This window comes from Stegodyphus dumicola, chromosome 6 (assembly GCF_044657685.1).
Source record: "Stegodyphus dumicola isolate Sdum_Otavi_A_Nest chromosome 6, ASM4465768v1".
In the NCBI taxonomy this organism is placed as follows: Eukaryota; Metazoa; Arthropoda; class Arachnida; order Araneae; family Eresidae; genus Stegodyphus; species Stegodyphus dumicola.
In genome coordinates this window covers 169,978,513-170,002,244 of record NC_140773.1, presented here as the reverse complement: position 1 = coordinate 170,002,244, position 23,732 = coordinate 169,978,513, and the positions used below count along the sequence as shown (strand labels likewise).

The window sequence follows — 23,732 nt, the reverse complement described above, 5'->3', positions numbered from 1 at the left end:
TGTTATCAAACACAGTTTTCTTTTATCAGAGCAAAAGGGCTAATATTCTCGAAACACGATTTTACATTGTTTCACTTTAATGCGTTGGTTCACTTTTCATTTCAGACTTTTGCCATTCTGAAAAATATAAGATATTATTTTTTCATATTTAATCTGTCTGTTATTACTTAACTAAATAAACTATATTTAGAGAAAATTGCATTTAGCTCATGATATATGTTATTAAAATATTAAATAAAAATTACCTTCCGTATTTTTCGCTTTTTAAATATACAGGCGATATATAACTTGCACATGATACCCTAAATGCATATTCATGTGATATCTTATAAAATGTTTCGCTGTTCCACCTGGCCATGCCTACTGATAATTTCCACTGACAAACTACATAAGCTTTAAAAGAGCCCTTTTGGGCGATATTAAAATCTTAGTCCTTTCATAATCTCTTTAATAACAATAGGTCACATAAACCCATCTTTCGAAGTAACTTTGACAATTCAGCTACAGATTTTAATATTCTATAGAAACTTGTGGCTAAGCTTACTGATAATACAATGCTACACCAATTGAGTACAAATGCTGATAGTCATATAACAGGCGGTACAACAACTCAGCTGTTGGTAAATAAGTAAGTAAGATTTCTTTTATTCGGTTTTTCACGTCTATATTTTGCGATTTTTCATTTTTTCACCTTTGCTGAATGTTCGGATGGTCATTATAATGTCTCTTTGCATGTCTATTCAACTGTAGCACTAAAATCGCAAGAAGTATAGTTAATCCCATTCTTATGCATTTTTTAAATTTAAATTTATGTATGCATACTGTTGTACGGCAAATTCACTTAATTTATGACTTATTAAAAATTAATTTATTAATATTCTAAATTAATGCTATCCAACGTGTATTTTATTTAATATCTGTGCTAATTTGTTTAATTTTAATTGGGTTTTTGATATTTAAGATTTGTACGTTCTTTTCACTCGTTACTCTGTAAACGCGCTGAAACACACAATGGAATCAGGTGCTTTTCTACGTAATAATCTTGATTTTATTTTACTGAAGTTAACCCATTCTGAACTTATACCACTAGAAGCAGAAAAATTAGCTCTTCAGTTTAAAATCACTTCCAAGACTCTAGCCTTAACAGATTTTAAGATACAGTAAATTATTTAACAGAAATTTCCATTTTTCATTGTGTTGAAAACGTGTGTGGAGGGGGAGGAATTGGAAAAAAACGCAACTTCTTTAGCAAGATTTCTATCTCTCTTGAAGGGATTTCCGTTGAGGTGAGTTATTTTGCCAGCTCGGCAATCGCAACTGTTCTAGATTTAGCGATCGTTTGGCGATGCTTAAATTTGTGTTTATTTTAATGACTTGGAAAAAGGAGAAATTTTACAGAACGTAAGGCGGTGGTTGAAAAAACTGGTTTTTTCACAATTTCTAGCGCTTGTTGGTCAACATGGCAGTATCGTAATATCTAAAAGGAGTTGCAAGTGAGGATTTCAAACTCTTGGTGCTTTTGGCTCTCTCCATTTCGCTCAATTTTCACGCTCTTGTGGTTGCTGTTATTTGTCACCTCAGCTCGACGATGAGAGGCGTTAGCTTGGGTTCTCGTGGCTCTAGCCCGAGAACAGAATTTTCCGGCTTAGTCATGCTTCCCCTTAAGGAAGCTTGTTGCTAATCGTTTGCGAAAAAGAGACTGTACCATATTAGTTAGTCGACTAAAGTAAAGTATAAAAAATAGAAAAACATCTCCCGAAATGCTTTTGCTTCTTTCTACAAAATTCATCGGTCGTTCTTCATGTGGAGCAATTCATAACGACAGCGATGAGGCTGTACAACTCCGACTTTAGTTTTCCCCCTCACACCCGCTAACTGTGATTGGACTTGATCCAAAAAAAAAAAAAAAGGAAGGAGAAACATTCTCTCCTTGTATGACTCACTTCTCGCGTTATGCTATGGATAGTAAACAACGCTTGTAACCATCGCTATTTTTTCTCTTCTAATACCTAATATTTTATTTTGTGTTTGCTAATATAATGATCGTGTTCCTTACATCGGCAGCTTGGATTACACTTTATTAAGGTAAGAACTTTAATTCTGTTTTATTCATCTGCTCGTCTCGATTTAGCGATGTTGTAACAGTAAACAAAAATGAACCACGAATACCTTCAACAAAAGATTATGAGACCGAAAATATGTTTACTTCAACTAAACGCATAAAATATATCGAGATAAGCCATCAAGAATAAAAGAAAAAAAAAAGAAACAGAAAAGATACTTTACCCTAAATTATCGCTGGATAATCCGAAAAAAGAAAAGCCAAGCCTGTCTTCAAAAGCGAAACAAAACTGCATAGTTGCGTACTGCGAATTCGAAATACAGCAGCAGAAATGGCTACTAGCTGCGAAAATAAATATTCGATCATGAAACTAAACAATAACAACTATCAAGTATGGAAATACAAACTTGAAAATGATCCCGAAAAAGGAAAATTTATGGAATTTAATAGCAGATGATACACCAAAAGAAATAAACGTCGAATGGAGAATACGAGATGAACAAGCACAAGCTACCATTAGTTTACTCGTAGAAGGCAACCAAATCGTACACATAAGAAATAAAACGACAGCCAAAGAAATATGGAATTAATTAAAGAAAATACATGAAAGAAAGAATCTTTCCAGTAAACTTTACCTTCTGAGAAAGCTGTATACGTTAAAAGCAGAAAACGAATACAAACTCGAAGAACATGTCAACAAAATGCTCGAAATCGTAGACGAACTGCGAGGAATCGGTGAAGAAATAAAGGACAGTCACATTGCAGCGCTCTTACTAAGCGGCTTACCAGAAAGCTACGAAAATCTTATTACAGCTTTAGAAGCACGCCCAGAAGAAGAACTAACGCTGGAATACGTAAAAACGAAACTCATCGACGAATGCCTGAGAAGAAAAGAAGGCACGCGAGCAGAAGAAACGACTGCCTTCAAAACGAATTTTAGCACAAAATTCAAGCATTTCAATCAACATGATGCAATTATTGCGAAAGAATAGGACACTCAGAAAAAGAATGCAGATTTTTAAATAACCACAAAGAAAAAGATAAAAACGAAAGTAACTCATTTTTCAAGAATGAAAAGCAAACAAATAAAGGAAATTATGGAAATAAACAGAAAACGAAAGTTTCTGTAAACGAGGATACACATAAAGATGAAAACGAAAATAAGAATCATGAGAAGACTGAGAATTACACGTTCGAAGTCACCAGAGAAAGAAAATCTGAAAACTCAAACTGGTCAGTTGACTCAGGTGCTACTTGTCATATGACCGATAACATAAACTTTTTCACCAAATTGGATAGAAGCAAAACTGAGCAGATAACAATTGCTAACGGCACGCAGATGAAGTCCGAAGGTATAGGAGAAGGATACTTATACTGTACAGACGACGAAGATAACGAAATAGAAGTGAGACTTGTAGATGTTCTGTACGTTCCTGACTTAGAAGGAGGATTGATATCCGTACGAAAAATTACAAAGAAAGGATTTGCAGTTGAATTTGAAGAAGATATGTGCAGAATAAAGAAGAAAAATAAAACCATAGAAATTGCTAAAGCAGAAGAAAATTTATACACCATAGTTGAATCGCAAAGAAAAACAGCCAAAATTGCAGCTGCAAAAAGAAGAGAAAATAGTATAGATCTTTGGCATAGAAGGCTAGGACACAGGAATTATGAAGCAATCAAGAGGCTAAAGAATGATGACTTGGCAACCGGAATAAGAATTGACGGAGAAGCCAAAAAGGAAAAAGAATGCGAATGCTGTATCAGAAGCAAAATGACTGAATTGCCGTATCCCAAGCTAAACAACTATAGAGCAAAATCAGTTCTAGACTTGATACATTCAGATATTTGTGGACCAATCGGTACGACATCACTAAGAGGAAAGAAATACTTCATAACATTCATCGACGATCATTCGAGATACACAACGATCTATTTGCTAGCTACAAAAGATGAAGCTATCTCCAAGTTAAAACAGTTTGTAACCATGACGAAGAACAAATTTGGAAAGAAGCCAAAAGTCTTAAGAACAGACAATGGAGGAGAGTACACAAGCAAAGAGATTGAAGACTACCTAAAGGAAGAGAGAATCGAACATCAAACCTCCGTAGCATATTCACCGCAACAGAACGGTAGAGCAGAAAGAAAAAATCGATACTTAATGGAAATGAAAAGATGCCTGCTACTCGATTCAGGACTCAAAAGAGAATTTTGGGGTGAAGCCGTAATGACAGCCACCTATCTACAAAACAGGCTACCGTCAAGATCAGTTGAAAAAACACCGTATGAACTATGGAATAATAAGAAGCCGAACCTAAGCCATATCAGAGTTTTCGGCAGCACAGCTTATTGTCGAGTTCCAAAGCAGAAAAGAAGCAAAATAGACGAAAGAGCAGAAAAAGGAATTCTTGTTGGATATAGTGACCGTACTAAAGGATATAGAATTTACATGCCACATGCAAGCAACGCCGTGATCAGAAGAAGCGTAATATTCGATGAAAACAAAAGAGAAGAAATGCCTCGTCAATTAAATGATCAGCATGAGGAAATAGAATGGCTTTTTAAAGAAAATCAAAGTTGCTAAAGACTGGGAAGATCTTCAAACTTTTCCTACCAAAGAAAAGGAACTGTGGTTAAAAGCAACGAAAGAAGAAATGGAAGCACTGAAGAGGAACAAAACATGGGAACTAGTCGATCTTCCAAAAGGAAAGAAAGCAATTGGAAACAAGTGGACATTTAAAACAAAATCCGACGCTTCAGGAAATATTATCAGATATAAAGCTCGTTTAGTAGCTAAAGGATATTGCCAAAAATTTGGGCACGACCACGACGAAACATTCGCACCAGTCGTAAAGTATACCACGATAAGGACTATTTTGGCAATAGCAGCTCAAAAGAAAATGCATGTAAATCACTTCGATGTAAAAACAGCTTTTCTATATGGAGATCTGAAAGAATATATATATATGTGAAGCAACCAGAAGGCTACATCTCTGCTTCAGAAGCAAATAAAGTCTGCAAACTGAATAAAAGTATCTACGTACTAAAACAGGCAGCCAGAAACTGGAATCAGAAGATAGCTGAAATCCTGCGCAAACAAAGATACGTTCAAGGAAAGGCTGATTCATGTTCCTTCACACTAATCGAGAAAAACGCAAGAACTTACATAATCGTTTACGTTGATGACATACAAGTGTGGATCAATTCAAGAAGTTGAACGAATTCTCAAAGAATATTTCGACATTCGAAATCTTGGAGAAATGTCTACATATCTAGGAATTGAAATCGAAAGAGAAAAAGACGGAAGCTTTAAACTTCATCAAGCTAACAAGATTAAGAGTATGATCGAAAAATTCGACGGAGAGTCACCAAAGAAACTAAGCTATACACCCATGACTACGAATTTTACGAAGAACCAAAACAACCAGGATGACGTTTTTCCCGATAATCGGAAGTATAGGGAAGCAGTGGGAGCACTTTTATATTTAGCAACAGTATCAAGACCTGACATAGCAAATTCTGTTGGAATACTTAGCAGAAAAGTAGAAAATCCATCAACATCGGACTGGAACGGTATCATTAAAATCATGTTAATCATTAAAATTTGTTCCATATGACCTGCGGAAGAGAGGATCTCCAGAAATTATTTTGCTTCCTTCTACAAAATTCATCGGTCGTCTTCATACAGAGTTCGTCTTGTCCTTGGACATTTTGCCACCCAAGATCCGGTTTTGTTTCCGTCAGACCTAAGGAAGAGAGGATCTCCAGTCTCGCTTCTCGGACGACGGTCACCAGTTGCCGGTGCTATGGCAGCGATTATGTACTTAGTCGCTAGTCTTCAGGAGTTAAGTCATTATGCATTATCCTGGACTCAACCTGAAGGGAAGATAAGTCTTCAATTTTTTTTTAAATTCTGCTTAGTTTTAATCTTTTCAGAGACAATAGCCACATTTTCAGCCTTAATTAATTGTGAAATTTAAATTTTGGTTCCTCATTAAGTTAGGAGAAAGTTTAGGTTGTTTAGTTAATTTGATCAGTTTTAAGAGTATAGTTGTTCTACTCAATACCTATGGAGATTTTCTCTGCAATGAAATGATATTAAGGAAATTTTAACTAAAGGAAAAATAAAATCTTTTTAATGTTCTTAAAGCTAGTTAATGCTCCGAACTGAAAATTTATATTCCCGTACCTGCTACTAAGTAAAAATTCACTTGAAGAAATAAATTAAGGCAATAGTTGTAAATTAACAAACTACTGCTTGTATGGATTGAGTGTAGGTGATCCTTTTAAGGATTTTGCTAATGTAGTGTTTTTCTTTTATTTTTAAATGTGCAATACGTTGAATAAATATTTTGTTCTGCAAAACCTTTTATAAATTCCTTTTATGAAGTTAATTTGATTAAGTAGCGTAATAGCTAGTTCGAAGAAAATATTAAACTAAATAGGGCTATACGGTGGAATCGTTTTTTTATATATATCTATGTTTTTTTTGTTTTAATAGAATATTTTAAAAGTTTTAGATGAACTCGAACTGATAAATAAATGTCATGCATTTCTAGGGATAATAATTGTATGTTTTATTTACCTTGTATTATTACTCATGATCATCACCAGTTATCAAAACGAGGTTATTTCGGTTTACTTTAACACACTGCAATACCACAGTTTAGGTTAGATTTTTAGGAGAATTCAATTTGTATGTGGTATCTCCTTAAAAGCACCATAACAATACATACACATGTATATCGTGTTCAAAACAGTCCTTACCCGATCTTCATTACCGTAGCATTCGTGTAGACATATACTTCGAGTTACAAAAACGATTTATATTGCACAGATATTCATATATATATATATATTTACTGAGAAATCTTTGTTGAAATAAAATGAAGATGGACGAACATGTTGATGGTTTTTCTCTCTACAATGAATATACATTTTGCACTTGAAGAAAACTACTTAACTACTGGTTTACATTTGCAAATGTATACTCCTAATCAAGGTCTGTACACTTCGATTAAAAAAAAGTTCTCTAAATACCTTGTTTAATTTCTCCCGTACTTTTGTATTGTATAAATTTATGAAGCTATAATGTTAGTTAATAATATAAAGTTTATATAGAAACTAAAATAATTTCCAAATATCACCCAGTTTCAAAGGCATTGTGTCTGTTATTACTACAAATATAAAAATGTCTTCTGCAGTATTTTAATAGTAACATTTAAACCCTGCATGGCGGGTATTTTCATTATCTATATCGTTTTCCTTAAGTGTTATTGATATCTCTTTTATACCAGAAAAGTGCTTCATTCAAGCTCGTATTTACTACCCATCCTTTTCTGTTACTTATTTCAAAGGTTCCGAATGCCAACAAAGGCCACATTAAGAATGACTTCGCCTTCTAAAATCGTTCGCTTTGAGAGCTATTCCAATAATGACGTAGTTGAAATCTAGATTGAATTTATCACACCGTTCGAACACAGAAAAAAGAGCATAAATAGAAAAGAGAAGTGCTGTTAGAGTAATAAGTGAATAAAAAACTTCAAACGATAAAAATTTCTTCTTCCGCTAGAAAAAACGATATCGGGATTTTATTTTCGTCTCTAAATCGTCTGCTGTTGTCACTAACACCAGTTCTGTATTTCATTATCTGTTAGCGTTGCGTAGGAGAAAAAAAAATGGTTTCTTTGTTTTCGATGCTTTTTTTATGTACGAGTATTTCATTTTGTGATTGGACTAAACGAAATAAATCGCGGTTATCAAAGGTGTCCTGCTTCTTTTCGGTAATAGTTTTCATGCTATACGACAGACTTCAGCAAATGAAATTTATGAACATGATAAGCTCAGTTTTAGGTTTCTAGATAAATTTTGCTGTAAAAATCTTATATTGCCAGGGTAATCAAAGCAATGTATTTTATGCATTATAACTGTCTGGCTTCAATTAAGACGACAGAAAAATTATTTTATGCAGTATCATTAGACAGAAAATAAAAAGAAAGTTTGAATTAATGTTCTCCAATAAAAGAAGGTGTAGTGTTATTTTTTACGCAAGATTCCTTGTTTTTCTATGTGCATAATAATTGTTTACTTAAATGTATTGTTATATTATCAAGAATCAAAGTAAAAAATATACTTAACATATTTATTATATTTTAATGTTGTGGATGATTAATTAGGGAAGTATTAGTAGTGAACTTCTATTTCATAAAATGAGTGTGCAACAGAGTATTTTCAGAGCAGAGTGCTCTAGTAAAATTTTTCACAAGCCGAAATGGTACAAATGAAAGAGCAGTTAGTTTTAATTTAGTCTTGATTTCTTATGCTTTAATTCTCTACCTGTGGTTTTACAAATGATGAAAAAGCTAAATTCCAGTCTGAAAAAAATTAATTAACGAAATTAAAAATTAAATATTGCAAAAAATTCGCTTTTTTAATGACGTAAAAACTATTTATTGGTTACCAACTCATATATTAAACAATAATATTGAACTTGATAATTGGGCAAGAGAGAGGTATTGTAGATGGTGGCGAAACTTGGCGAAGGCTTCTGTGCGAGGTAAAATGGTGATATTTACAGACTTGGCCGAAGACAAGACATAATTTATTGCTGGACGACTAATTATTGATTCATAGCTGACACGAATCATTATTACTTTCATTGTGTACATACAAGAGCCTGGCACTTGAAGAAACCAGTGGACTGTCCCTGGGCAATGTGGACGTCTAACACACTCAAAAACAGAGTAGCCCTTGGTAAAATAGAGAAAATCTCAAGGCACTGAGTAAGCAGAAACAAGCGTGAATAATATTATGTTTTAAATGTTCAGAATTTAATGCAAATAACCAGATTAACGCTTGGTGCCTGCAGTTATCAAACTCTAGAAACTGTTATTAGTATGTAATATTCAACCTTTTTACTTTGGAGTTTTCCCCGCCGTGAATGATATAATTCCGTTTGGTTCAAGTCCGTGGTCGGAAGTCATCATAGTGGTGCACACACTCACTCGCTTTTGATGCATAGATTCTTCTTCACACATCATCATGGATGTGATATGCACCCACAATATTATATCGCTTACATTTTTAGGCATTTGTCGAAGCAGAGACGAGCGGAGCGTGCTAATATAAGCAGAGTCAAAGCGGAAAGAGCGTGTACATTCGGCAAAGCGCGAGATATGTAGTCAAAATTTTCTTTAATTTGACTGGATAAGAGCTATCTGTTTTGTAGGATTACATAAGAAAGCATGAAAATAATTAATTTTGAAACACGCAGTCCAGTAAAAATCATTATAAATAATTTCAATTCTGTTGACTTACATATTTTATATCTTACATACAGCCGGTAGTAGTTTTATCTACATTGCGAAACTTCAATGAAAAATTTGTAGGAAGCGAATTTTGTTTCCATTTAACTGACGGAAATGCATCGTAAATTAGCATCTCATATCCATGTAGTGCTAATAAAATATGAAATAATGACTTAGCAATTATTTTTCTATCATCTAATTTTTCAAAGTGTTAGCTTACCCGTGCTGACATTTCGTTCGGAAAGTTGTAGCCATTTAATCCACCTATATCTTATTCTATTACCTTAAAACTCATTTCGTGATCCTTATCAATGTTATTTGAAGAAGAATCGACATGTCTCTTTCTAGAAAGAGAGTAAAGAGTAGTTTTAATACAGAAATAATATATATGATGATTTCAACAGAAAGACTCTCCTAAAAACGAAACAAAAAAACCAATCGTTATATGAGGTAATATTGTTACTGCTAATATATATTGAAAAATAAAATAGCATGTGAAAGAAGTATAAATATATATATGAGAAGATCTGAAGGGACGAAATAAGATTATTTATATTTCTTTCTCATTATTTGCAGCTATTAAAGATTAAGACGCTTTTATGTACTGAAAAATAAAGGAATTTAAAGTGATGTTAGTGAGTTATCACAAGTAAATAATATATATATCAGGAAAGGTTCTATTTTCCTCTCTAAAACGCTAACAATAAATGTTTCTTACAACTACTTTTGTTTGTTGTTTGATCCAATTATTCTACGTAATATTCAAATTTGAATCTGTCATGCTCAAGGTCCTAAAACTTGCATGCAGGAATAGCATACGTATTGATTTCACAAATCGTTCGAAGTTATGAAAACATTAAATTTGCATAAAATGTAAAATAAATGAAAAATTCAAAACTTAAAATTCGGGCTTCGAGGTGATGCAGGTGCAGTACGTATGTTTAAAATTTTGTAAGTAAGTGGCTACCGTTTTCCCAAAGCGCACAGACTCCCATATCCACTCACAGGTTGTTCATTGTTTTAATGAAAAGAAGTCAGATTTTGTGTTTTCAGCCCTTTAATTTCTGCAGAAATAATAAGATAATTGCTGTATTGTATATCATGACATTGTTTTTGCCGAAGGAATGAAGGCACGAAGATAAGCGTGCAGTTTATTTGATATTAATTATTTTAATATTTTTTCAATTTATTAATATTTTTCTCCAAAATTGTTTGTAGTATTAATGTAACTTCACCAAGGTGTTAGAACATAAACTGAAAATTTCAAATCGCAATTTTATATATTTATTGATTGATTGATTTCATTATCACCTAAACATTCAAAACAACTAAGATTAAGTTTTTATGGCTTTTAAAAATATTCAAGACGTACAGCATTTAAGGTATTATATTTGAATATAATTCAATATAGTTATAATTCACTAAGCATTTTGCAAGCATCAACTCCATTTATGTACTTTCTAGCTTGTCGTTAAAACACAGCACGTTAGCCATTTTTTGCTTTAATGTGAATAATAATGGGACAAATTTCCTCTTCAGATTCGAATTTCATCTCAACGGAATGTCAAATAAAAACACTTAACATGCTATTATTTCATTTCTTGGGCAGTATGACGTAAGAGAAATAAAGACTTATAGCGAAAGCGAAGCGTTTTATGGTTTCTGCGCTTTTTCTGGCAGAATTATGTTGCATGGATGACAACTAAAGGAGGTCACCGAGGGCCAAAGAAAAATGTTTGGTAAATGCTTATTTTATGCAGCGGTAATTCAATAAAAAGCACATACGAGGCCAATGACTAGTACGCTCCATTCTCCTTTATCAATTTAACGTCCGGGTACTTCAGTTCGTAAAGAATTCTGCCTCCATTTTTCTCTTGCCGCAAATTTTTTCCGCTGTTTTTCCTGTTTATTATTCATACGATATTTGTCATTCTAAAATATATCCAGATGTTAGCATGAAACAATATGCGTTAAGCCATTTATTTAAATTCTCTTGTAGGAGGACTGTGGCGCGTGTTGTTTTTTTATGTATGTATTTATTTATTTAAATGTTTTTTTGATTTACTTTCATTTACAAAATGAGAATTCAAGATTTTTAAAATCAAATTTATTTCCTATCGGCAGATTTTCACAGAATACGGTAATACAATTATAGCTGCATAAAGTGAATGTCACAGAATGCTGTTTACACGATCCACAGCATTTAGCAAATTTTTAGCTTAATTATATTTAAGACGTAATTTTTTATTGAGCTGTACAAGTTGTGGTATAAAAAAATAATCTTTAAACTGGATAGTTCTTAATTCTTCGGGTAAACCTGATATCTCAAAATTTCATTTAGCTGTCAAACTTAGGAAGTTAAACCAGGAGAAAATAAGGAAAGAAAGGTAAGCATTTGAATAAAAGTTTAATTTTGTATCAAATACGATTATACGAGTATCAAGTTGATTTGAAATTGTCGATCACATTTCGTTCAACTGTATATTGATGAAAACTTATAACGAACGGTAAACCATAGTTAGTAATTGTTTTCTCATAAACAAGGAACAAGTGTTTCTAGTATTTATGAATAAAAACCTTAATTTTTTTCTAACTTGCTTAATATATTTATAGTGAAATTGTATCAGTAGAACGTAATATTTGCCCACGTTTCGAAGATAAATGAGAGAGCATTTTCTGAATTTATTAGAATAGACTTCAAAATTTATATACTGCACCTTAGAGTATGTACACTCTGCACAACAACAACAAAAAAAAACGTGGTGTGGGGGGAAGAGTTCTATATCTTCTGGTCTACTGGGCCAATTGACGAAATTGCGTTTTGCATGCCTCGAAAGCGCGACTTCGGACTTTTTCTGAAATGGGGTGCCGAAGTTTTTCCATATTTCGATTCTACGACTCCAATTATGCCCAAATATTAAATTTTGTAAAATTTCATGAGAAACTTACTAAGTAATTAAAACATTTTGTTGGCGCAATTTTTCATTGTTCAAGAGTAGGAAAGAGGCACATCGTTCACACTTGCAAATAAATTTAACAAAGTGGTTAAAGCACATTTGGCGTTATTATTACTTATAACAAATATGGCGAATTTCAAATTGCGGCAATATATAACCTGAGGTATTACTTTGAAAATTTTGGATAAAATCTCTAATTATTTGAAAGTAAGCCTAGAACTACATCTACCTTAAGGCGATGGTAAACATTTTACAGGTTATAATTACAAAATGCCTTCGAAAAACGTATGGAAATTACTAAAAATTTCAAACTTTATAAATCAGAAAATACGCGAATTTTATTTGGATTGAACCTAAATTTCGAATTGTGAAGAAACAATACAGTGAGTATAATAAAAAGAAAGATATTAATAAATATGTACGTAATTAAATTAACATTCAGGAGCTAAAGTTTTGGCAGCTATATTTTATAAAACTGTTCGTAAAATTTTCTTCGCACTTCCATAATTTTAGTCGTAGAATCAAAATATCTAAAAAATTGTTATATTATTTCTGAAAAATTCCGATTTTGTGTCATAATACTAAGTTAGGACAATGCTATATACGAATCTAATTCGATCCAAGTACGTAAATCTAAGTAGCGTTTTCAAGACACAAAAAACAAGGTGCAAGGTGTATATTTATTCCAATCACATATATTTAGGAAACGATAAAATTAATAATAATAATAAGAGTAACAACAATAATAATAATAGTTCAAGGGATATTTTATTTTCGCAGTAAAAGTCCGATAATCCGGCACATTTGTATTTAAATAATGATGGATTATTAAATGTGCAATATTATCGGAACAAAATTGCATAGGGCGGATAAAGCATTAATTTAAATAAAGTAAAAACGTTCGATAACACGAAAAATGGTTATCGAATAACACGGCAAAGTGTTATCGAATGCCAAAACATGCAATAATCGATTACATAAAGGTTTGGTTTGGTTTGGTTTATTAGATTACGGCACTCGAGGGCTATCTGCGTTAGGGGAGGGCTGCCTTCGTGGAGGACGTTTAAAGGGAAACTGGCTCGTATACGTGTTACACATGGAGAAAAGCTCGAAAACACCCCTGCAGTTCACGGGATTCGAACTTCGGACCGAACTACCAGTGTTCAGCGACGTTACCGCCCGGCCGGATTACATAAAGAAATAAAATGCATAGTAAACATATAATATATAAAGAAAATATACAACATAATATAATATAAAGGAATTAAAAAAATAGCACATAGAAATCCTAGACACGAATATAATGCAAAAACCTTACTTCTATTTAAATTCATTCACTCTAAAAAAATTATTAATCAGGTTTTGCTTTCAAATTATCATCGCTACCAATGCGTGAAGTTTTGAAAATATCCACCTGCTACAAAGATTCCGTCTTTAAACAAAAACAAAAACAAAACAAAAAAAAATCGTGCCATATGAATCGTAAAATCGTATCGAACCGCACATGAATATTTTTACAATACTTTAGTAATTCCCACTCCCCCATGGTGAAGCTAAATCATTTTCACGTCATGTGGTCTTGGTTGAATTTTCATCTAAAATATTTTAAATGGAGAAAGATAAAAATGCCATATAGAGAAAGCAAATGTTATATAAACCCGAAGTTTTAAATTAATAAGGATTAACCAGACATTGCAAATGACTGCCGAGCACCTTATCGAGTGAATGGTCACAGTGCCCTCTTAGGCAGAAATTCTAGCGAAAAGAATGCCAGAGTATCGGCTCCAAAATTATTATACTTTTACTGGATATTTAATTAAAATTGTAAAATGAAATAATTTAATAAAGAGATGTCTAATACATAAAAAAAACTAGTTAATTAATCTAAGAATCTAGTAATTACTCAAGTTTCTAACACAAATTCTTACCATCAAAGAATAAAAAAGTAACATAAACTAAATCACTAATAGAGCAATTACACGGAATACAGCTTTACTTGACTTCAGGACTACGCAGCACTACATGCTACGCTGGGTTAATTTTTGCTTTATTATAAAAAACAAAATCTGTGGTAAATTACTTCATTTTTCATCTACAGCAATCACTGTACTAAAACCAAACTCAAGGCAATTTAATGTTTTCCCTAAATGTCTGGCAAATAGTTTAAATAAATAAATAAAGAATAACAGAAGGGCTGTTTTTTCATTTACACCTACATGCGCGTTTCAAGAGCATTTAGACTAAAAATATTTAAAAGCAGCATAACTAAAAATTTCCCAAAAGGAGTCTCGCGCGCTGGAGATAAAAATACTTTATTCCGTACCACTGCTGGCTTTGAAATCATTGAGTTTCTTAATCAAAAATTCGTTGCAGTTTACAAAATGTGAAATAGATAATAAAACAAATTCGAAACTCAAGATTCGTGATTTCAGGTACCCACATTCGGGTGGAGGACCACGTTATTCAAAATCTGATGGATCTAAGTATCTTTTTTTCACAAATCCAGAAACATACATATATTCATGCAGAGTCTTCATTATTTAATTTCATTAAATATAATACTGGGCGATAATAGTTGATGGCAACAATTTCAAAAGTGTTTCAGCCGTTTATAGTGATTCGACCCAAAATGTTGTTTCGAGACTAATACCCCTTTGTAGGCTAACGTGCCTTTGGGGAAAAATAAGTAAGGAAAATATCTATAAGAATATATGAGAATCCCAAGAAATCGGTATAGCCACGATATCAAGCAATTTTTCATTAGATATCTTGCGAGAGAGAATGTTTAAAATCTATTTATTGTTTTTATTTTCATTTCTATGTTTTATGATAGAAATGGAAATTATTTTGATCTTCATATTACGTGTACTTTACAAAGTCTGTTTAAGTGTTTTGATAATTTCCCAATGTTGTGAATTTTCGAAGGTGTGTATTCTTATGAAGCATTGATACAAGTACTCAACTAACCACACCTAGTAGTGAATATATTTTCGAAATCCTTCCCCAGCTTCTCTCGTATTTGATTATTTACTTCAGCAATCTTCTCTCGGATGTAAGTTAATAGCTAACAGCAAATTATACCCATTGCATCTAGCTTGCCACGGCCGCGGTAATTACACCTTTAAAATGGCTCGCATTATCCGAAATCTAATTCCCTCCGCTAACAAACCGAATTTCTCGATCGCTGCAGAAATTACAAGTCCGCTCGTGTACCGTGTTATGGCACTTTTGAGGGCTCCTTATCTGCCCTGTGGGTGCGACATAACTGCCTTCAAATAGCAATATAACGACACCCTTGTTAATAAGGAACCATACACATCTACCCCATTTGCCAGTTCCAGTTAAAAGGCTGGTTGCGGTGACAGGATTCTTGAAGATGATTGGTCGAAGTTAGGGCGTTGATTTTATTCCTCAAGTTCCTAATAACTGATAAGGTACTCGGAAGACTTCGGTTTCATTATCTTGATTTAACAAGTTCTTAACGATTCTAATCCAGGCTTATGGGAAAAGATTTGTCTATCTGTTATTTTAATATCTTTAGCTGTGCTTCGGCTGCAGGAATATCAATACTTTAACATAACCAAAGAATTTTAAAAGGACTTCTTAATTTATCTTTCAAATTATAACCGTACCTTTTGTTAACATAGAACAAAAGAATTTTTAAAAATGTAGCTGTATTAATTGCCTTATTAATGTTTTTGTCTCTCGCCCAACCAGTATAGTGGTTAGTGACTCTGACTGCCGTACTGAAGGGACGAATCGCGGGGAAGGCATAGATGTTTGTAAATGTATGGTGTCTGTGCGGCATGGGGGAACTCTAAATATGCGGCGAGCCGAATGTCCTCTGGAATAGTTCACGATAGAGGAAGAGGGGTGAGAAGCCCTCGGGCCTGTTCCCCCCCGGGGTGCTCACCAACAAAATTGGGGGCGGAACTGAGCAAATTCGTTTGTTACTTGTTTGGTGCTCATTGCTCTTGCCAACGAGAGGCGCAGTACTCTTTGCCACGATGAATTTTATGGGCTTGTTCTGATGTTGCTGTCAGACAAGTGAGATAAATCAGAACAACAATACAACACAACATGTTTACGTGTTAGTACAAATTAATGAAAGATAATTCAATGCAATAGATGTGGGAACTTTTATATAATTAGTTATTAAATATTTAAATTTAATTTCTATTACTAATTTCTTTAGCAGTAATTTAAAATATGACTCTTAACCAGTGAAAATCAAAGTACAGTAAAATAAGTGTAAATACAGTAAAATACGGCAAGATATTTTTTGTATCAGTAAATGCATTAATAATAGTTTAAATGTTCAGAATTATAATTTAAATTTCTCAACATTTTTGGCATTTCACTGAAGAATGAAACTATTTAATTCTTCCAAATTACTTCAGGTATAAAACAAGAAGATCATCCTGTCGAAAAAGGCTCTGATTAAAAAGACACGGTAAGTGGAGAAAAGAACACATTGCATAAAAAACGAATTGAAAAGAATTGAGACGTTAACCCAAAAAAAATTGATTGGGAAGAGGAATTTTTAATACATTTTCATTCAACAAAACTTTGAAATTATTAAAACTACTCAGAAGCTGCTTTTTAGAATCATGTTGTTATTCCCTCAATCAAAATTTATATCTTCCTTTGATCGGAGAGGGAAAAATAAAAAGTCGCCTTTCCGAGTTTCAATTTAACCGAAGGGATTCAGCTGTAAAATGAACTACTTTTTTTAATTAGATTTTTACATTTTACAGAACTATATCACAAGAGCCTTTAAATGATTTTTTTTGTATGTTTCATATCGAACTCTTAAATGAAAAAAAGTTATAGGAATAGTTTGAATTTAGTAAGATACATGTGTAAGTGCTTTTACTGATATGTCCTTCAAAGATACTTTTCTTTTAGCTCTCCCGAATGTGGATTTAATAATTGAAGAAACTTCCAGTTGAATGACAGTAGTGCACGTAGAGGAAATTGCAATTATGAATCGCCTATTAAAAAGAAATTTATTCACATTTCTGCACAGTATGATGAGATTATTTGGTAAAAAGAATAAAAGTTAGATATGAGCAATTTTTAATTTTTAAGAAAATTCTAATTTTTCAGTTAATTTATTGATCAGAGAAAAATCATTAATTTAATTAAGAAGTATGCAGTAAGGCTCTAAATATCCGAATTAACTAACTGCACAAACTGTTTGGATATTTGAAATAGCCAAATAATTTAGTGTTCTGTCACATATTTACTGTAACGAAAGTAATCTTTTTAGTCAAAAGGACGTTAGCCCAGAAGGGCTATTAATTTCGTCTTGGCATTTGGCTAGTTTAAATGTCCGTTTCACTTTTAAATTGTCGCCGCCAAATATTAGCGCCTTGATATTTAAAGAAATTAAATAATGAATAATATGCATAAATGAATGTAAGTTTCTCGCATTGTGAAAAAACAACGGTACCTAGAGATATCAAATTTTGAATAACGCAATCCTCCACCCAAATATGGGCATCTGGAAGCCTTAATTTAGGATTTGGAATTTCTTTTATTATCGATTTCCTATTTTGTAAGACTTTAACAAATTTTTGATTAACAAACTCAACGATTTTAAAAAAGAACAATGGCAACACTGTACGGGGGAAAAAAAAAATTTTATCTCCAGAGACTGTGTATCCGAAATTCTAAAGATATGCTCATTTTAAAATTATTTTGCGATATTGCTGTTGAATTGTATTTTATGTTTTAAGTGCGAAGAACATGATATTTAATAAATAAAAGTAATACACAAAAGTTAAAAAGACGACCCTTTGAGCGTAATGTAAAATATGAAAGCTTTCAGATTTTATTTTTTGTTTGTTTATTTTCTGTTGGAAATAAGCTTATACAAGTTGACCCATTTTTCTTTGTTTCTAAGCAAATAACAAGTAGCAAATTTCTGTAATACTTTTTTTTCCCATTTTGTTTACGGGAACCAAGCCCATTTCTCTATCAATCAGTAAATGATTATGCGTGTTGACTTTAAAAGTAAACATGTAATTTCATTTTATTTATACTATGCTGATACTGAACACTGAAACTATTTTCTATTTAAACGTAACGCGGAAATTCTTCCCAATCAATTAAATTAACATTGAACTATTTACTTATTTTTTATGGATGTAAACTAATAAAATTAACAACATAATATGTATTTTTTGTTAATTTATGTTATATATTTCTGTTAATTTACAAATTAGATTAAATTCTAAAACATTTTACTTGTGTCGTTGTTGCCATGAAAGTTTATTATTAAAGAATTAAATAATAACGCAGAAAATGTGTTAACATGTAACTTGTAACAGAGTGTTGAATGAAAGTAACTCATTGGGGTTAAGGAATGAATAACTGAGTAAATAACAAATATTAGCCGAACGTCTAAATATGGTGTGGATGTCCTTTACGGGCTATTACAAATACATTCATCAATAATTAATTTAATAGCTTCTTAAAATATATTCTTCATTACATTTTTGTATTATTTATTACCATTAAATATTTTACTATTTTAATGAAAGAAAACAGCTGAACATGCATAAATAAATAAAAAGCTTAGTTTAATTTGTTTTAGTATGGGCATCAAGAGAGTTGGATACTGGAGTTAAGAGTGTGGGAAATTTACGGCACTCCATTGTAGTGAATATAAATGAACGTTATTTAATTATTTAATTATGAATTTTTTTTGTTTCTATGGCTAATATTTTAGAAAAAAAAACTTATGAAAATGTATGTATGAGGAGTTACTAGTGAACTAATGTAGAGGTTGAGTGAATTTTAAATAAAAATTTACTAAATCTGTCGATTAGAATATTTTGCTGAAAGAGATAAGAGTAAATTATTGGTTGCGCGAAAATAAAGATAAATAATTTTATCAGTCGTCTGTTTTCCTCAACTGTGGCTGAATTCTTGCCGAGGCAGGTTGTCATTGCAGTTGTCGTGACAGAAAACAGAAAATTATTTCATTCCTATCGTTAAATCTATTTCAATTTTTGCAAAAGTATTGTTTTCCGATATGTTATTTCAATAATTTTTCATTTGAACTGTACGTACTATTTGTTAACTTGCTTCTAGCAGTAACTCTTCTCCATGTATTTTAAAACCTCGGTATAGTAAAACCGTGGATCGCTTTTGTCCTGCACTGTTTTCAGAAATTTATTTCTATTATTAAAATGAACTAGAGAAATACGGTGGCAATTTTCATTTGAAATTTATATCTGCATTAAAAGTAATTTAAATAAAATTAAAGATTATGATTAACAAGCAGTCAAATAAAATAAGTGTTTAATTATAATTTCTGAATTTAATGTGTTTATTTTGTTTTGTTCTCTAAATGCTATAAATATTGAATTTATCCTGCAGCAGACAAGTATAGAGTCTCCGAGACTTACTCACTAATATACTCATTTTAAATTTAAAATAATTAAAGAGAGAATAGGAATACCTAACAACTTAGTGTAGCCTATTATACTTTGTAGTACATGCTCTAGTCTTAAAAGACTTACATTAGCATACATTGAATGCGAACGTCTTGTATAAAGTGTACCACGAAAATCTAATAATTTTGAGATTAAAACCAACACCATGGATTGCAATCTAAATACTCATTTATTTTGTCAAAGATCAGTATGTTAAAGCATTTATTATAAACAGTGCCGTTTTCCCCTCTAGCCTTTTATTTAACTCATTTTCCAAATATTTTCTGCAGAACATTTTTTTCAATATAATGTTTGATTATATTGCAGCTTTTAAAAGCTATCGTACGGCACTTAAGACAGTGTCGCTTAATGCTTAAGAATCCAATCAGAATTTGGCTAATGTTTTTGAGAAGTGGTCTTTTTGAAAGAGCTTCCGTGGTTGATACGTTCTTTAGACTTGTAAGAAATGCGTATATATGAGCCAGTTTCCCTTAAAATGTCCTCCAAGAAGGTATATTCCTCGAGTGCTTTCCCATAACGAAATAAACGAAACCAAACTTTATTTAAGATTTGCTAGTCAGTGCTACACAGAATCGCTAATAGTTATTTGAACTCTGAATTTCAGTAAAGCAATGAAATAGGTTAGAATTGTTCATAAAATTTATGAAAATATATCTGTATGGATATATATATACACGTTCAGTATGGCATTTACCAGAAATCAAAATACATGATTATTCAGAATGATATTTCCCAATTTCAAATGATATTTATTTAACAGTTTTCTAAGAGCAACCTAAATATAATTCTGACGTTTATTCCATAATCAATTAATTAAATGTTAATCTGCAATTATGAACATGTGAAAGCTCAAAAACTTAATTTACGAATGCTAACATCTTACATCCATTCAGATATACACAAGCTATATTAAAGAATATGTGTTTTAAAGCCATCAAATAATGTATAAAAGAGGTCAGTGGAAATAAAAAAAAAATGTTTTTAAAATTTTTGCCTTCGAAAAATCAAATTTATTACATATGTAACATCTCCTGTGGGTTCGTTCTAACTAACTTAGCGATAACAATTGCCATATAACTAAGGTGTCACCTTTGTTCTGGGAGGTGAGTTATAACCACCAAAATAGTTTAACCATAAGAAAACAAGCATAGAGTTTAACACTTAAAGTTTATTTTACCTCAGCACTTGTGAGTGTTTAAATTAAAATGTACGAAGAAAATAATACCAGCTAACCTATACCTGCTTTTCACACAAAACTTCCTATCGGGGAATGGACATAAATTTAATAACTTAAATCTAACCTAGGCAGAGACTATAAGATTTCGTTGACTATGACAGAATTTCGAACACGCACTTACCAATCAGAAGCTAACCTCAGTCAGTATTCCCAGCGAAAAGAGTTTTTTCTTCTATCGGCAAGATAGCGGAAGCTGGTCAGTCTCACTATGCTTTTCGCAGGATTCTACACTTCATAATAAAAATTGCTGACTACTCAAAATTAGTATAAATTTTGGTATGATAACATGAGTTTATCAAAAATATATAAAATATTCAATTCATCCATTCTAATGAGAATGCACTAACGAAGTAAAGCACTGCGGTTTTACATAATTTCTGAGTAAGCTAATTGTACGAATTGAAATAATTCTTACATTTAAACTTGTATTCCAAATTAAGATTTAACTTGAAATTAATGTAGGTAATTACGAAGAGAATTAGACTTTTGTAAAACAGTTTACGTGAGATGAGGTCACTTGGGGGTCATATGATACGAACTGGCGAATCAGGATGTTGAACCATGAACGCGTAGTAAATTCTTAAAGTAATGTCTTTTACAAATTCATTTTCTTTATTTATTGGTTTTTTACAAAATTTTAAACGATATTAAAATGTTTATACCTTCAAAATAAAAAATTCTTAGAACTAACATTTGTTAACATTTGTTATGTGTATACTGTATGTTGTCGCTAATAACATCTGCATGGCGAAATTTGCGCCCGGGGGAACGGAAAAGTACCCAATTTTCTTAGTAGGATAGCTAACAAGTTTTTTTTTTTTTTTTTCCATTTTGTTACTAAATTTTTAAGCGTTATTAAATATTGCGTTGTTTTATCTTGCACCACACAAAATTTCATTCAAATGCAAAATTACAAAATATTTAAAAATATTATATCTTTAGAATTCCCGATAGAGTGTTCCAAGCTGCCATATATATTTTTATATTTGTTATATTATTTCTTTAAGAATTAGCCGCTCGCCCGGATAGCCGCCTACAAGTGTTATCATATAGAAGAAGATTATAATGATTTTAATGAGTCCAGCTAGCTTAATTTCTTAAAAATAGTGACCATTTCTAATGAGACATCTCATGTTTTTATGCTTGTTTATTTTAACCCAATGTATTTAAAGAAAGAAAAAATATTCTTAAGGACTGTGTTCATTACTTTTAAATCTCCTAGTTTATTACTCACTAACTTTTCATTTTAAATTTGAAAGTATCGTAGACTGAATTGCAGTATGCTGGCGCGTGGAAAATAAAATTAGTTTATTTCCGGGTGCAGCAAAATATTGCTTTCACATAGCCGTGTGTGTTAAAGATATATAGCCCACATATTTAAAGATAAATATCTTACATTTTTCCGGACGGCTATAGTCTCGCGGTTGGACATAAAAATAACAATAATTCTTTCGAACGGTATTGCCGCTGCTCTCTCGCTGAGTTTATTAATAAAAAATTCATGAACGTTTTACAAAATACGAAATAAGAAATAATAAAATTAATTTAAAATTTAAAATTCGATCTTTCAGGTACACATGCTTGTTCAGAGAACTACGTTATTCAAACTTTAGTGGCTCTGGGTACCGTCGAGGAATATGCGTATATACATACATGCAGATTCGTCAGTATTTAATTTCTTTAAAAATAATACAGAACGATAATATTTGGTGGCAACAATTTGAAAGGTGATACGCCGTTTATAATGAATCAAGGTAAAATCCCATTTCCAGACTAATAGCTCTTTTGCGTAATAAAAACATTTTAAAGCAAATAGTGCATTTTACAGCATTCCTATTGTTCAGACTTTTAGTATTTTATGCTACAGTTTGCAATAAATTACCAAAAATCTGTTTCCGTCCATTTCTGAATGTGACAGATAATTTGACAGAAATTTTTAAAATTTTTTCTAGCGAATTCAAACGCAGTTTTCAGTTTAAACTTTTAACTAAAATACAATGCTTAACTTAATATGATCCATAAGAATGTGTGGGTGTCCGTTTCGCTCGATTTCAGTTTTATAAATGAGTGCTTTATTTATGAGTTTGGTAACATTGGCAATTGCCACTTGAAAGGTTACGACAGGCTCATTAGAAAATAAAATCTCACTTTAAGTATCAAGAGTTTGGTAATATATTTCCTTAAAATATTATCTGACAGATTAAAGAACGACTGTCTTGAATGCCTTTGACAAGAGTGTTATAGCTATTAATCTTAGAAGATAAATATGAATGTTCATTCACGGGTATTGCTTATGACGACATTCGCTTAGAATGGATAACTCTCCTCTTGTCACCAGCTTTTCTGTAATGTACCGAAGACTGCTTGGTAGATACAGAAGGTTAAGGATGTATTTATGCAAACAGATACGAAATTTGTTTTGACTTTTATCTAAACTGTATTATCATGACACTATAAAATATAAAACCCATTCTTGGGAATAACTGGAAAGTGATTTATTAAGCGGGTTGCTTCTAAAATGGAGTGCGAAGTGCCCTAAATTGATATTATTTTCATTAGGTTTCAAAGTTGATTAAACAAAATTCTTTTATTAGCTCAAGTGTAATTTTTACTTTTTTAAAAACTACAGGCCATTTAACTGCATTTACACGAAAAATAAAGAACAAAATAATTAATTAAAATACTAATAAAAATTAAAAATTT

The 23,732-nt window shown here is 31.9% G+C and overlaps 1 protein-coding gene across 2 annotated transcripts in view; it reads left to right on the top strand.

Moving 5' to 3' along the window:
• The window catches only part of LOC118183475 (potassium channel subfamily K member 13-like), a 345,230-nt gene that overhangs the window by 302,445 nt on the left and 19,053 nt on the right, over nt 1-23,732 (top strand). The window contains exon 1 of one of the 2 annotated variants that reach the window (XM_085819154.1): nt 1,951-2,085. The exons of the other annotated variant lie outside the window; for it this stretch is intronic. The gene's annotated coding sequence lies outside the window, so the exon portion shown is untranslated. Of the gene's footprint in view, nt 1-1,950; nt 2,086-23,732 lie in introns of those variants that run through there. 2 annotated transcript variants of the gene reach the window in all.